Below are 17,022 nucleotides of genomic sequence, written 5' to 3'. Positions count from 1 at the left end.
TTGTGCCTGGACAACCATGGAAAACCCAGGACCATTTGAGCTGGGAGATTACGGAGGACCCTACATGTAACCGACTCAGAATGTAGGACCCCAATGTGGAGTTTCACCTCTGCCACAAACTCAGTAATCTCCCCTTGAGGGAGGGGAACAGCATTAATGGTCACCACCTGTATGGGGTGAGGAAGTTTTTCGATCTTAAACCCGGCGGTGTGTGCAAACTCCTCATCTATGAGATTGGTGGCGGAACCGCTATCCACAAACACTGATATAGGTAGCTCTCTGCCGGCGATAATAACCTTGGCAGGGAGCATACATTGAGATACCATCATGAAGGATATGCATACGCTCAGTTGGGTCTCCTCCATACCCTCTGAGCTTAACAGTTTTCCGCCGGTGTGACCCTCTTAGGTAGTACCGGGCAAACGTTAACATAATGACCTCCTTTACCACAGTAGAAACATGCTCCGGGCTTCCGGAATCCCGGAGCGCGAGGCTGAACCTGTGCCACGCCAGCAATCTGCATAGGTTCAGGGGACTCATCTACTTCAACCACACCTGCACCTCTGTTTTCCCCCAGAGGTAGCGTCTCCTGTGCCCCCTGACGAAAACGGCGATCAATACGTATCACCAAACTCATGGCAGACTCCAATGATGCCGGAGTCTCATACATCAGGAGGGCTTGTTTCACCCTCCCTGATACCCCATGAATAAACTGGCTCCGCAGTGCTGGGTCATTCCACTGTGTGTCTACAGCCCAGCGGCGAAATTCCGAACAATAGTCTTCTGCCAAGCGCTCCCCCTGGCGGAGGGCGCGGATTTTAGATTCCGCTAGAGCCAGTCGGTCAGGGTCATCGTAAATGAGCCCGAGGGCAGAAAAAACATTATCGACCGAATGAAATGTAGCAGAGTCAGCTGGTAAGGAAAATGCCCATGCTTGGGGGTCACCACTCAGTAATGACAACACCAGCCCTACTCGCTGGGCCTCATTACCTGAGGATATTGGCCGCATGCGGAAGTATAATTTGCAGGCCTCCCGAAATACGACAAATTTGCTGCGATCGCCTGAAAATCGTTCTGGCAGCGGAAACTTCGGCTCTGCACCGATACCTGCAGATGCCGTTTGCACCTTTGCTACTACCAGGCCCTGCTGCTGAACTGCCCCTTTCAACTCGGAGACCTGTATGGACAGCGCCGCCAACTGGCGGGTTATGGAATCTAATGGATCCATGGACTCCTGAAAAAATGTGGGCCGATTATAATATCACGGGGACTTAGTTCAACTAAGGCTGAAATACCCGGGGCCCCTGTGGTGTCCCTTTTACTAGGGGAAACCCTGTCTGACCCTCAACCCAGGGTTTTTGCTGAAGGTGCAAATGCCTGAGCCTCCGACCTTTCCTTATCTCCTGCTCAGCCCTGCACTTAACCCTCCACCCTCCACCCAGTGAGGAGTCACACCACCAAAGCTCCCACACAAATAATGACAGACAGGGAGAACTTAAACTGCACTGCGCCGCACACACACAGGAATAAACAGTAATGTGAACAGGGCACAACTAAACACAAATATAGGAAGGAGAAAGGATAACGACGGATCATATGACACCAGATATGAATCTCTCTCTCTTGAACACCTCCACTCCAGACCGGAACCACTTGGTATGAAACACAAGCTATAATCGGCGACGCCCATATGCCAGTATGACTATTTAAAGACCGTGGGCGTGACTAACCTTCCAACCTGGTCTCCAGCAGGATTAACCCCCGAGAGCCTGAAGATCAAACCGGCGCCACTGAGGCTATAGTGGCTGGAGGTGGAACTACCTCTGCCTGCCGGATGCTGTGTGGTGTGAACAGCGTCCGACATGACAGCCAGATCTGAATGATCACGTTGCTGTTGTTGAGGATTGGAAGGGACCAGATGCTGCAATATTGACAGTATTGATGCATAGAAGGTGCCCCAGCGTCATACAAAGCCCCATTGTTCACTATGTTCAGTGCACTTATGGGAAATTCCACTAATGTCTACACAGCATGCAATTTAATCTCCCAGCTATCTGCTCTAGAGAGAGCAAAAGTATCAAAAAATAGTACAGTAAAGAGAGTAGATCAAGAAAGGAGAAAAGAGGATGATACCCAAATAAAGAGCAGGAAGGAGTTGTTTTGTGACCTGATAGCTAGTGGAGTTCCTTTCCAGGAGATAGATGGGATCTCTACAAGTGACCTGTTGAGGAGATGGCAAGATCTGAGGAGAAAAGTTAATTGCAACTCACCAGACCCAAGAGGGTGGCGACAAATGAGATAGGGGGTTGGAAAGATAGAGGTGAGACACCTGATGGAGGCATGCAAAGCCCCCACTGTAACCACCCCTTCCACTCTTCCAATACCATGGCATACTACACCCCCTGCCAAGATTCCCTCATGGACTAATTTTAAATGTAGATTTTAGATAAAAGTTGTGGAATATCCCTGAAAATTGTTGTTTGAACAATTTTGACATTTTTTGATGTCTAATGATATTTGTTTTCGTTCTAGAGTTTTTTAGAGAAATATTCCTGTGAGCATACTGTGACGTATGCACTGGCTGATATATGAAGAGAAATACTCCTGTGCGCATACTGTGACGTATGCGCTGGCTGATATATGATGAATTGGGTTTGGTCTTGGTGATGCATAAATGTGCATTTCGCATTTGAGGGTTTGTAATAGACCTTGATGTTTTAAAAGGCAAAATACCACAGCAGATATAAGATGATTCTGTATGTGGGAGCCATGTGAGAGAAACATACAAGGCAAAGAGAGAGTGACATTACAGACATTGAATTTAAGACTGACCTAAAGTTAGATGACTGATAATATACTGGGGGGTTGACAAGATAATAGATGACTTATTTGTACTAAGTGTTGTCTTTGTCACTGTATGTGCTTTGTGTATTTATCATGGATATCCCTTGATAAAATTGGTTCACAGCCAAAGAAAAAATCCACGTGGTATTTTTATTTTTACTTTTTATTTGGTTTATTTTGATTTTTATGAGCTCATTTTTTGAATTTTAATGGTACTGTGTTTAGCATTCTTGGTTTTTAAAGGAATTGTTTTTTTTTTCTCTTTTCAGTCCACTACATGTTGGATTGGGGGTAGGGGGTGTAATTAACCTTTTGTTTGCAGGAGTAAAAGAAGAAACCTTGGCCATTTAATTAACATGTAAATACAGTGCACAGTAAAATAGTTCATTTCTGCAGTAGTGAAAAGGAGTCCATCTACCTAATATAAGATGATATTTTATGACTTATTTTTGAGTTTTAACATTTTTTATTTTTTTGGGAGCTCCCGTGCAAATTGGGTTTTGAAGAACATACAGTATATGTTAAATGATTTCAATGAATGCTAGTTTGTTAATGTAAGTCTTTTGTTCTCGATATAGCTTTCTTCACCTACACCTGAGTCATGCAATGCAAATGAGTGGGTACCCAAAGTGTGTGTTTGTCTATATGTAAATGAGAATCTCTCCTGCTTACTGAATGAATGCATTAGGTGAAGCCAGAGTGTGTGTGTTGATGTAATGTGTATATTATTATGTAAAAATAATAATTTGCTAGAATTGGGTTAATAGCAAATTGGTTTGGGTTCTGTTTTCCTTAACATGTAATTGTACTGATTCTGACTAGTAGTAACATTATTTTGTGATCTCCATGAACATGATTGTACTGGTAATTATGATCATCGTTATTATGCTAATGTGATTGACATGAATTTGATGTGTTTGATAACTGGTATCTGATATTTTGATATTATGATTTATTTCAGTGTATAAGTCAATACGCATATGATATATTTTATGTAGTAGTTATTATCTAGAGTAGAAATATTTGCTACAGTAGAAAATTTCAAAGGTCATTCTGGGCACAATTAATTTGGACCAACAAACCTATGGTAATTTTGTTTGATTCATTTGATCAAGGGGTGGAAAACAAGGCACCAGGACTGAGTTATGTTGAACAAGTTATTCTATCTTGGACTGTGAATATATCATGGACTGAGTTATTTTGGACTGTTGCTTTGGACTGAGTTAGCTCTGCCAAGACTTTGGAACTTTCAAGTATGATTGTGAATTTCACTTTCCCTCAGTGCAGGCTGTGTCTTGTGTGTAGATCGAAGATGTCCAATTGAGCGCTGAGACTGAGCCCAGATGCTGCTGAACCATCCCCAGGGTGAATCCTCATGACTGCCAGCTGATGACAAGCCAGGGGACAACTAACCCTAGAAGCTTCTGCCGAAAACCAAATGCCATATAAAGTGAGGCCCTGAACAGCTGCAGCAATAGAAGATGAAAGGACTCTTATGCTCAGTCATTGGACACCTGCACCGAGGGGTTAATGTCAAGAAGGGCATGGGCAGATTGCTCTTTAGAGTCTGTTCTTCTGCTAACCAGGGAAAGTAGTGAAGTCACCCTAAAGTGATGAGGGCATAATACTCCCTGTGCTTCCCTGTAACAGAGACCCATTTAAAAATTGCGGTCAAGAAGATCCGAAGAAAGAAGATTTCTAGAGACAATTGCTATTTCAGCACCTGCTGGCCCAATGTTGTTTTTGTTTTGATTTTTTCCGTTTTAAGCCCAGGATGTTGTTTTTTACCAAAACGGTTTTCTATTGGTAGCAAATAAATAAATATATATAGGAGCAATGCAAATAATGATAAATGGTATAGTTTAGTGGCAAGTTAATTAATTAAAGTGATTGAAACCAAGGGGTGGAATGTATACTATGAGTTATTTTTATATGGCTTCAATCAGTTTAATATAATATACACTGAGATGAGGTAAGCAAAAGGTCACTGAAACTTACTTAAGATAAAGGAATGTAAATTACTGGTCATTTATTTATCCATCAACAAAGGACCATTAATATTTCAAGGCAACTACCCTAATTAGTTTGGGTGTGTAAACGTTCCGAAGGATATTATCTTGTGCTCAGAAGCCCCTCCTCCAGCTTGCTGTATTTCTGCCATGTGGCACACATGAGGCCCCCTCCCCTAGCTTCCTGTATTATATACTGGTTAAAACAGGTATTGAGGGGATGTGTTTATAGCCAATGGACAATAGACTTGTGACATCATTCCCCACATGGTGGGGCTGGACACACCTTTTAGCTGGATATTTAAAAGTACTAGGACAAATGTGCTCGGTGTCTTTTGGCTCCTGGAGGATGACTGGTCGATGTCTATCTGAATAATGTAAGGTATGAATAATGCTTGTTTCTGATTAATGCATATGTATTTATAGTTTTATACTGTTTATTGTATCTTATCACTTATTAAGTAAATCAATTTAGTAAATTCAATTCTTGTGTGAGCATTTTCTTATTCATCACAATCCATTGGAACCCTTACAACACAGGAAGAGACGTCAAAAGCAATAATAAAGGATTTTGGGGATATGTCAAAAGTAAAAGAAAAGTCAAAGATGCTATAGGATTTTTACAGGATGAAAATGATGAAATGGTTAGATAGGATGTTGAGAAGGCCGAACTTTTAAATTCCTATTTTGCATCTGTTTTCTCTCAGAAAGGAAATGTAACATCAACTGTTCTTCACTGTCCTATTAATGGAATAGAAGAATACAGGATATCTATAAACAGAAAGCTAGTGAGGAAACACTTAGCTAACCTAAATGAATTCAAGTCTCCAGGTCCAGATGAATTACACCCCAGAGTACTGAAGGAGATAGAAGCAGAAATTTTTGAACCCCTCTCCATAATCTTTGAAAATTCTTGGAGAAAAGGAGAAGTCCCAGAAGACTGGAGAAGAGCAAATGTTGTTCCTATCTTCAAAAAGGGGAAGAAGGTGGACCCAGGCTACTATAGGCCGGTGAGTCTGACTTCTATACCAGGAAAGATCTTTGAACAAATTATTAACCAACATGTATGTAAGTACCTGGATAAGAATAAAGTGATTAAACAGAGTCAGCATGGGTTTGTAACTAATAAGTCATGTCAGACTAACTTAATTTCCTTCTATGACAGAATCACTGATTGGGTGCATCAGGGAAATGCTGTAGATATGCTGTAGATATAGTATATCTTGACTTCAGCAAAGGATTTGACAAAGTATCTCACACAATCCTTATTGAAAAAATGGCTAAGTATGGAATGGACAAGGCAACCGTTAGGTGGATTCATAACTGGCGTGACCGGACTCAAAGAGTGGTCGTAAATGGCTGCACATCCAGTTGGAAGAATGTCTCAAGTGGGGTACCACAGGGCTCTGTCCTGGGCCCTGTATTGTTCAACATCTTTATCAATGATTTAGATGAAGGAATTGAGGGTAAACTGATTAAATTTGCTGATGACACAAAGCTAGGAGGGATAGCTAATACTAGAGAAGAGAGAGAGGATTCAAAAAGATATAAATAAACTGGAACAGTGGGCAGCAACTAACAGAATGGTTTTTAACAGGGAGAAATGCAAAGTACTACATCTGGGCAATAAAAATGAAAAAAGCATATACAGAATGGGAGGAATAGGGCTAAGCGACAGCACATGTGAAAAAGACTTGGGTATACTAATAGATCACGGACTGAATATGAGTCAATAGTGTGATGCAGCAGCAAAAAAGGCAAATGCAATTCTAGGATGTATTAACAGAAGCATACAGTCTAGATCACGTGAAGTATTGCCCTCTGCTCCTCTTTGGTCAGACCTCATTTGGAATACTGTGTACAGTTTTGGGTGCCACATTTTAAAAAAGAAACTGGAGCAAGTTCAGAAAAGAGAGACCAGAATGGTGACCGGTCTGCAAACCCTGTCTTATGAGGAAAGGTTGCAGGATTTGGGAATGTTTAGCTTGCAGAAGAGAAGACTGAGAGAAGACTTAATAGCTGTCTACATATCTCAAGGGCTGTCACATTGTAGAAGGATCATCTTTATTCTCATTTGCACAAGGAAAGACTAGAAGCAATGGGATGAAACTGAATGGGAGGAGACACAGATTAGATATGAGAAAAAACTTTTTGACAGTTAGGGTGATCAATGAGTGGAACAGGCTGCCACGAGAGGTGATGAGTTCTCCTTCAATAGAAGTCTTAAAACAGAGACTGGACAGACATCTGTCTGTGATGATTTAGCAAATCCTGCTTTGAGCAGGGGGTTGGACCAGATGGCCGAGGAGGTCCCTTCCAACTCTACAATTCTACGTAGAGGATGCCCCTTTGTCCCCGTCTCAGGTCTGATTAAAAAGATCATTAGAAAGGTCTTTGTATTGTACCCTCATATATTTATACATTGTAATAAGATCACCACTAAGCCTTCGCTTTTTCAAACTAAATAACCCCAAGTGTAATAACCTGTCTTGGTATTGCAGCCCCCCCCAGTACTCAGCCTTGGTCGCTCTTCTCTGCAACTGCTCTAGTTCAGCTATGTCTTTCTTATACACCGGAGACGAGAACTGCACACAGTATTCTAAATGTGGTCCCACTAGTGACTTGTATGGAGGTAAAATTATGTTCTCCTCATGAGCATCTATGCCTCTTTTAATGCATCCCATTATTTTATTTGCCTTTGCAGCAGCTACCTGACACTAGCCACTAAATGTGAGTTTGTCGTCCACCCATACAGGTCTTTTTCATTGATGGTTTTTCCCAGTGTTTTACAATTAAGCACATAATTAGACATCTTGCTTGTTCTACCCAAGTGCATGACCTTACATTTATCACCATAAAAGCTCATTTGCCATTTATCAGCCCAGGCTTCTAGTTTACATAAATCTTCCTGTAATATTACATTTTCCTCCTCTGTATTGATTAAACTACAGAGCTTAATGTCATCTGCAAATATTGAAATTCTACTCTGTATGCCCCCTACAAGGTCATTAATAAATATGTTAAAAGGAAGAATCCATGGACTGGTAACAGACATCGACCTTAGAAGGGAGAACCACGGTCTCTTCGGTCAAAATGGAGCAATGAGAATCACCCTTGCTTAATCCTCCCTGATCTTCCTCACGACTGCTGGAATCATCGCTATTGAGGGAAATACAAAGGCCATACTAAGCTTCCAAGGTATCTGAAGGGCATCTACTGTTCTGTTAAGCTTATCATATATTGTTCCTTATTGTTCCTGAATAAAGAAGCTCTGTTGTCACACGCTTGGAGAGTATCCTGAATAATCCGCTGTCACAGGGCAGTAGTGGGAAAAAAGGGGATGAGGAACCAGGGCCCCTGAACTGCCCCTCAGGCTAAAGGGGTGCCCTGAATTTCCTTAACTTGGGGGTACACTTGATGGTAGTGAGGCCCAAGTCCCCGACCTGTCCCTATCTCCTGTTTATCCCTGAGCTAAACCCCCAACCCGCTCCCCTGGAGGTGAGACGGGGAAAAACGTGCACTGCACCAAAAACCAAAGGAAAGATTCAACAGACAGGGTTAAACAAAACAACACTTGCTCTGCTGCAATGCTGCTGGACAGCAGAGTTAGACAAATGACAACAGCATATAACTGAAGCACCACAGAACTCTGCCAGCTCCTGACTCCAGCTAGGATGGCCTCCAAAGAGGAAGTGTATCACCAACAGTGAGCTGCAGCACCTGGTGACCTTTTAAAGGAAGGTGGGAGTGGTCAACTACCTGCATAGCAAACAGGCCAGCCATGCAATAACACCAGCGGCCACCGGGGGGGAAACTGATATTAACCCCCGATGGCCTGAAAGGAAAAAAGGTTTAATATGCAGGCAGCCCAAACTGACACAGATCCAAAAATGGATCGTGACATCTGCTATCAACAGGTTATGGGCCCAAAGTGACACAGAGCCCCAGAGTAACACAGCAACAGAAGCCCAAAGCAAAAGCAAAGAGCAACAGAGAAGATGTCCACTAGCAGCAATCCTGTTAAATTCTTAGTGCCAAGCCTCACTAATCAGAACTACCAGTCCTGTAAATACAAGGTGAAGATGCTGCTCATAAGAGAAAGTACGTGGAAATATACTCAGGAACAAGTGCCTCCTCCATTACCAGATGATTAGCTAGAGAAGGATCATAAAGCACAAAGAACAATCTCCCTCAGTGTAGATGATAATCAGTTTGTGCATATGTGCAAGTGTGCAACTGCAAAGGAGATGTGGGATGAGTTAAAGAAAGTGCATGAAAGATCAAATCTCAGCAATAAGCTTTATCTCATGAGAAAGCTGCATAAGTCTAAGCTAAGTGATGGACAGAATATGCAGGACTATATAAGAAACTCCCTAGAGATTGTGGTGCATCTCAGGGATGTTGTAGACGAAATTAAAGATTTTCATGTTGTTGCACTTCTATTAAGTGGTCTTCCAGAAAGTTAGGACACACTCGTGACTGCACTAGATGCACGGCCAGATGATGAGCTGACATTAGAGTATGTTAAAGGCAAACTTGTGGATAAATTCAAGAGAAAACCACAGCACGTAAGCAGCAGTAATGAATCCAGAGCAGAAACAGCATTAAAGACACAGGATTTCCCTAAATATAAGTGCAATCTAAGAGAAACTCATGAATGTTTTGTCTGTAAAAAGCCTGGCCACCTTTAAGCAGACTGGAGAATTTGGAAAGCAAGAATGAGTCAGCTTAAAAAGCAGAACAGTCATCAAAGGGTTAAAACAGCTGTAAAGGGAGATTTTGCATGTGTTGAAGCTGCATTTAATGCCAGTACAGGCCCATCTGTAAAGCATAGATGGTGTATAGATTCTGGTGCAAGCAGCCATATGACAAATAACAAGGATTTCTTCACTGATCTTAATGAAAGCAAGTCAGAAAACGTCATCTTAGCTAATGGTCACTATATGACTTAAGAAGGAGTAGGATACAGGGCTACCTCCACTGTCCAGTTTCCTCAGCACAAAGCAGAAAGATCCCAATAAAGGATGTTCTCTATGTTTACAGCCTTGAAAGCAATCTTCTGTCAGTAAAGAAGCTCACGCAAAAGGGGAATGTAATTACATTTAAAGATAACCGCTGCATCATTTCAAAGAAGTGTCACACTCTTGCAGAAGGAAAAATCAAAGATGAACTTTATCAGCTAAAATGCAAAGAAAGAGTGTACAGTGCTAGACAAGATCTACATAAGAACTGTATCCAGGTATGTCACAGATCTCTTGGGCACAGAGACCCAGAAGCAGTAAGGAAGATAGCTCAAATTGCAAATGGTATTGAAATCAACCAGTGTAGTTAAATGATGAAGTGCACTAGCTGTCTTAAAAGGGAAAATATCCAGAAAATCCTTTCCTATAATAAGCACCACTAGACCCGCACAGGCACTGGATCTGATACATACAGATGTAAATAAGGAAGGTAGTAGAACCTGGTGTATAGGACATGTGGGGAATTCTAATCAAAATATCCAGTGTAATATTATATAATTAACCACCAGCATGCACATCCAAGGACTATGTATGACCAGTTGCAAAGACAAGCATAAACAAAGGGGGGGGAGGACAAATCCAAGAACACAACTAAAGGTCAAATATAAAATTGCTTTATTAGCGTGGAAGGCAAGGTACAAATAGAGTGTACTATAAAAGCATAAAAACATAATCAGCGAAAATGGACACTGATACCCTGTTGGCTAAAACTACCCATAATAGTACAATGGAGTATATAATAAGCATATATCTAAAGGCAGGTTTATAATTAATATACACTCACTGGCCACTTTATTAGGTACACCTGTCCAACTGTGTGTTAAGACTTAATTTCTAATCAGCCAATCACATGGCGGCAACTCAGTGCATTTAGGCATGTAGACATGGTCAAGACAATCTCCTGCAGTTCAAACCGAGCATCAGTATGGGGAAGAAAGGTGATTTGAGTGCCTTTGAACGTGGCATGATTGTTGGTGCCAGAAGGGCTGGTCTGAGAATTTCAGAAACTGCTGATCTACTGGGATTTTCACGCACAACCATCTCTAGGGTTTACAGAGAATGGTCTGAAAAAGAAAAAAAATCCAGTGAGCGGCAGTTCTGTGGCCGGAAATGCCATGTTGATGCCAGAGGTCAGAGGAGAATGGGCAGACTGGTTCGAGCTGATAGAAAGGCAACAGTGACTCAAATTGCCACCCGTTACAACCAAGGTAGGCAGAAGAGCATCTCTGAACGCACAGTGCGTCGAACTTTGAGGCAGATGGGCTACAGCAGCAGAAGACCACACTGGGTACCACTCCTCTCAGCTAAGAACAGGAAACTGAGGCTACAATTTGCACAAGCTCATCGAAATTGGACAGTAGAAGATTGGAAAAACGTTGCCTGGTCTGATGAGTCTCGATTTCTGCTGCGACATTCGGATGGTAGGGTCAGAATTTGGCGTAAACAACATGAAAGCATGGATCCATCCTGCCTTGTATCAACGGTTCAGGCTGGTGGTGGTGTCATGGTGTGGGGAATTTTTTCTGGGCACTCTTTGGGCCCCTTGGTACCAATTGAGCATCGTTGCAACGCCACAGCCTACCTGAGTATTGTTGCTGACCATGTCCATCCCTTTATGACCACAATGTACCCAACATCTGATGGCTACTTTCAGCAGGATAATGCGCCATGTCATAAAGCTCGAATCATCTCAGATTGGTTTCTTGAACATGACAATGAGTTTACTGTACTCAAATGGCCTCCTCAGTCACCAGATCTCAATCCAATAGAGCATCTTTGGGATGTGGTGGAACTGGAGATTCGCATCAGGGATGTGCAGCCGACAAATCTGCGCCAACTGTGTGATGCCATCATGTCAATATGGTCCAAAATCTCTGAGGAATGCTTCCAGCACCTTGTTGAATCTCTGCCACGAAGAATTGAGGCAGTTCTGAAGGCAAAAGGGGGTCCAACCCCTTACTAGCATGGTGTACCTAATAAAGTGGCCAGTGAGTGTATATGATACCATTAATGTACCAGTATGATCAAACTAGATAGCACCATATCCAGGCAGAGTAAGAAGTGCAAATTTAAATAAACACGCAATGCATAATACCTGAACTGGAAGGTAGATAGAAGCCGCAGGGTACCCTTGTCCGCCCCAACGAGCGTTTCAGGAAACCTTCGTCAGGGGGCGCATTTGTACCTTGCCTTCCACGCTAATAAAGCAATTTTATATTTGACCTTTAGTTGTGTTCTTGGATTTGTCCTCCCCCCCTTTACATACGGTCCAATAAGTGTTCAAACTCCTAGCAAGAAGAGATATTTTCTCACATTTATTGATGACTACTACAGATATACAATCACTTACCTGCATCACAGTAAGGATGAAGTTGTACAGAAACATGAAGAATATCTTGCTGTAGTGTTTAACAAATTTGGAAGAATGCCAAAAGCCCTGCGTGCAGATAATGGAACCGAATATACAAGTGGTAAGGTGCAAACCATTTTCAAAATGGATGGAATCGTGTTTCAGACTACCATTCCATGCAACCCAGAGCAAAATGTCATTGCAGAGAGAAAGAGCTGTATTCTCTGTGAAAGTGGAAGAAGTATGTTTGATACGAATCTACCTACAATGTATTGTGGAAAAGCCATCATGACAGCTTGCTATCTTCAAAACAGAGTGCCAGGTAAAGCCACAAATAAAACTTCATAAGAGCTATGGAACTGCAAGAAGCCTATCCTGAAGCACCTCAGGATATTTGGAAGCAAAACGTTTACGTATGTTCCCCCAAAAAAACGTTCCAAGTGGGAATCACATGCAAAACAAGGAGTCCTGGTGGGCTATAACAAAACTCAAAAGGGATATAGAATCCTGCACCCAGAGATAAACACCGTAACAATCAGCAGAGATGTAGTGATTGATGAAAACTGTACAGCTCAAATTCAATGAAGTTACACCAGTTATTCAACCTAAGAAGCAAGAACAAGAATCTCTATCACCAAACCAAGAAACCGAAAAGGAAAACACTGATGTGTGGATAAACTCTGAAGCCACCAAAGAAGACCTAGAAGAACCAAGTCAACCTCCAGTCAGGAGATCAAAAAGGCCAAACAAAGGTATCCTAGCTAGGCTCCTTTCTTATATGGTCAGAACATTTCCTGAATCAGAGCCAAAGTCATGGCAAGAGATGGGAAAACTGCTTATCCACAAGAAACAGAAGTGGATAAATGTTGCTAATGAGGAGATGGACTCCCTTCACCAGCTCCAGACATGGGAGCTTACTGAGCTACCACAAGGAAAAAAAGCTATTGCAGGTAAGTGGGTCTTCAAAAATAAATATGACTCAGAAGGTAAAGTTCACCGGTTTAAGGCAACATTGGTCGCAAAAAGGGTACTCGCAAAAATATGGTGAAGATTATGATGCTACTTTTTCTCCAGTTGAGAAGCAAACCACATTCAGAACTTTAATGTCCGTAGCTGCAGTTCAACAGATGACAGTGAGACATTTTGACATCAAAACAGCCTTCCTACATGGTGACATTGAAGAAGAGTTGGAAGTGAGCCAACCCGAGGGATATATTACAAAGGGTGAAGAGCACCTTGTTTGTAAAATGCAAATCTCTCTATGGACTTAAGCAGTCAGCAAGAGCTTGGAGCTCGAAAATGAACAAAGTTTTGATGGATGAAGAATTTAACCCCTTAGTGACAGAGCCATTTTGCAGCTTAATGACCAGGACAATTTTTACAATTCTGACCACTGTCACTTTATGAGGTTTTAATTTTGGAACGCTTTAACGGATCCCGCTAATTCTGAGAATGTTTTTTCTTGACATATTGTACTTCATGTTAGCGGTAAAATTTCTTCGATATGGCTTGTGCTTATTTATGGAAAAAACAAAAATATGGCAAAAAGTTTGAAAATTTTGCAATTTTCAAACTTTAAATTTTTATGCCCTTAAATCAGAGAGCTATATCACACAAATTTCTTAATAAATAAAATTTCCCACATGTCTACTTTACATCAGCACAATTTTGGAAGCAAAATTTTTTTTTGTTTGAAAGTTATAAAGGGGCAAAATTTGACCAGCGATTTCTCATTTTTACAGCAAAATTTACAAAACCATTTTTTTAGGGACCACATCATATTTAACCCCTTAAGCCCCAAGAGTGGTTTGCACGTTCATGACCGGGCCAATTTTTACAATTCTGACCACTGTCCCTTTATAAGGTAATAACTCTGAAACGCTTCCATGAATCCCGGTGATTCTGACATTGTTTTCTCGTGACATATTGTACTTTATATTAGTGGTAAAATTTTATTCAAATAACTTGCGTTTATTTGTGAAAAAATGGAAATTTGACAAAAATTTTGAAAATTTCGCAATTTTCCAACTTTGAATTTTTATGCCCTTAAATCACAGAGATACAGCACACAAAAAACTTGATAAGTAACATTTCCCACATGTTTACTTTACATCAGCACAATTTTGGAACCAAAATTGTTTTTTGTTAGGAAGTTAAAAGGGTTAAAAATTGACCAGCGATTTCTCATTTTTGCAACACCATTTTATTTTTACGGACCACGTCACATTTGAAGCCACTTTGCAGGGTCTATATGATAAAAAATACCCAAAAGTGAAACCATTATAAAAACTGCACCCCTTAAGGTGCTCAAAACCACATTCAAGAAGTTTATTAACCCTTTAGGTGCGTCACAGGAATTTTTGGAATATTTAAAAAAAAAATGAACATTTAACTTTCTTTCACAAAAAAAATACTTCAGGTTCAATTTTTTTTATTTTACCAAGGGTAACAGGAGAAATTGGACCGCAAAAGTTATTGTGCAATTTGTCCTGAGTATGCTGATACCTGATATGTGAGTATGCTGATACCTGATATGTGGGGGGGAACCACTGTTTCGGTGCATGGCAGAGCTCAGAAGGGAAGGAGCGCCGTTTGACTTTTTCAATGCAAAATTGGCTGGAATTCAGATCGGACGCCATGTCGCGTTTGGAGAGCCCCTGATGTACCTAAACAGTGGAAACCTCCCACAAGTGACCCCATTTTGGAAACTATACCCCCCAAGGAACTTATCTAGATATGTGGTGAGAACTTTGAACCCACAAGGGCTTCACACAAGTTTATAACGTACAGCGGTACAATTAAAAAATCATATTTTTTCCACAAAAATGATCTTTCACCCCCAATTTTTATTTTCCCAAGGGTAACAGGACCCTAAAAGTTATTGTGCAATTTGTCCTGAGTACGCTGATACCCCACATGTGGGGGTAAACCACTATTTGGGCGCATGGCAGAGCTTGGAAGGGAAGCAGCGCCATTTGACGTTTTTGGCTGGAATTGAGATCGGACACCAAGTCGCGTTTGGAAAGCCCCTGATGTACCAAAACAGTGGAAACCCCCCACAAATGACACCATTTTGGAAATGAGACCCCCCAAGTAACTTATCTAGATGTGTGGTGAGAACTTTGAACCCCCCAGTGCGTCACAGAAGTTTATAATGCCTGGGCGTGAAAATAAAAAAATCGTATTTTTTCCACAAACATGATCTTTTAGTCACAAATTTTTTTATTTTCCCAAGGGTACCAGGAGAAACTGGACCCCAAAAGTTGTTGTTCAATTTGTCCTGAGTACGCTGATACCTCATATGTGGGAGAAAACTACTGTATGGGCACACGTCGGGGCTCGGAAGGGAAGTAGTGACGTTTTGGAATGCAGACTTTGATGGAATGGTCTGCGGGTGTCATGTGCGTTTGGAGAGCCCCTGATGTACCTAAACTATTGAAACTCCCCACAAGTGACCCCACTTTGGAAACTAGACCCCCCACGGAACTTATCTAGATGTGTGGTGAGCACTTTGAACCCCTAAGTGATTCACAGAAGTTTATAACGCCCGGGCGTGAAAATAAAAAAATCATTTTTTCCACAAAAATGATATTTTTGCCCCCAATTTTTTATTTTCCTAAGGGTAGCAGGAGAAATTGGACCCCAAAAGTTGTTTTGCAATTTGTCCTGAGTAGGCTGATACCCCATATGTGGGGGTAAAACACTGTTTGGGCGCATGGCAGAGCTTGGAAGGAAAGGAGCACCATTTCACTTTTTCAACGCAGAATTGGCTGGAATTGAGATCCGACGCAATGTTGCATTTGGAGAGCACCTGATGTGCCCAAACAGTGGAAACCCCCAATTCTAACTCCAACCCTAACCCCAACACACCCCTAACCCTAATCTCAGCCCTAACCCTAACCCTAGCCCTAACCCTAATGGGAAAATGGAAATAAATACATTTTCTTTTCATTTTATTATTTTTCCCTAACTAAGGGGGTGATAACGGGGGGTTTGATTTACTATTTATGACGGTTTTTATGTTTGGCAGCTGTCATAGGCTAAAAGACGCTTTTTATTGTAAAAATAGTTTTAGCATCACCAAATATTGAGAGCTACAATTTTTCCATATTTTGACCTACCGAGTCATGTGAGGTCTTATTTTTTGTGGGACGAGTTGACGTTTTTATTGGTACCAATTTCAGGCACGTGACATTTTTTGATCGCTTTTTATTCCAATTTTTGGGACGCAGAATGAACAAAAACCAGCATTTCATGAATTTCTTTTGGGGGGTGCGTTTACACCGTTACGCGTGCGGTAAAATTGATAAAGCGCTTTTATTCTTCGGGTCAGTATGGTTACAGAGATACCTCATTTAGGTCGTTTTTTTATGTTTTGGTGCTTTTATGCAATGAAAACAATTTTATATAAAAAATAATTATTTTTGCATCGCTTTATTCTGCGAGCTATAACTTTTTTATTTTTTCTCTGATGATGCTGTGTGGTGGCTCATTTTTTGTGGAACAAGATGATGTTTTCAGCGGTACCATGCATATTTATATACGTCTTTTTGATCGCACGTTATTGCACTTTTTGTTCGGCGGTATGATGATAAATCATTAGTTTTTGCTTAGTTTTTTATTTTTATTTTTTAAGGGGTTTGCTAAAGGGGTTAACTAATGGGACAGTTTTATAGGGCAGGTCGTTACGGACGCGGCAATACCAAATATGTGTACTTCTATTGTTCTTTTCTTTTTTTATTTCCAAAAAATGAATTTATTGGGGAATATTTATTTCTTTCTAATTTATTTAGCGATT

At 41.1% G+C, this 17,022-nt stretch overlaps 1 protein-coding gene across 1 annotated transcript in view; it reads right to left on the bottom strand.

The window, feature by feature from the left end:
- Positions 1–17,022, bottom strand: part of LOC141070694 (uncharacterized) — a 177,651-nt gene that overhangs the window by 35,639 nt on the left and 124,990 nt on the right. The window lies entirely within an intron of this gene.

The sequence above is a fragment of the Dendrobates tinctorius genome, unplaced genomic scaffold, assembly GCF_039654945.1.
Source record: "Dendrobates tinctorius isolate UK_male_01 unplaced genomic scaffold, ASM3965494v1 ptg000014l, whole genome shotgun sequence".
NCBI lineage: Eukaryota > Metazoa > Chordata > Amphibia > Anura > Dendrobatidae > Dendrobates > Dendrobates tinctorius.
This window is presented reverse-complemented; position numbering and strand designations above follow the sequence as displayed.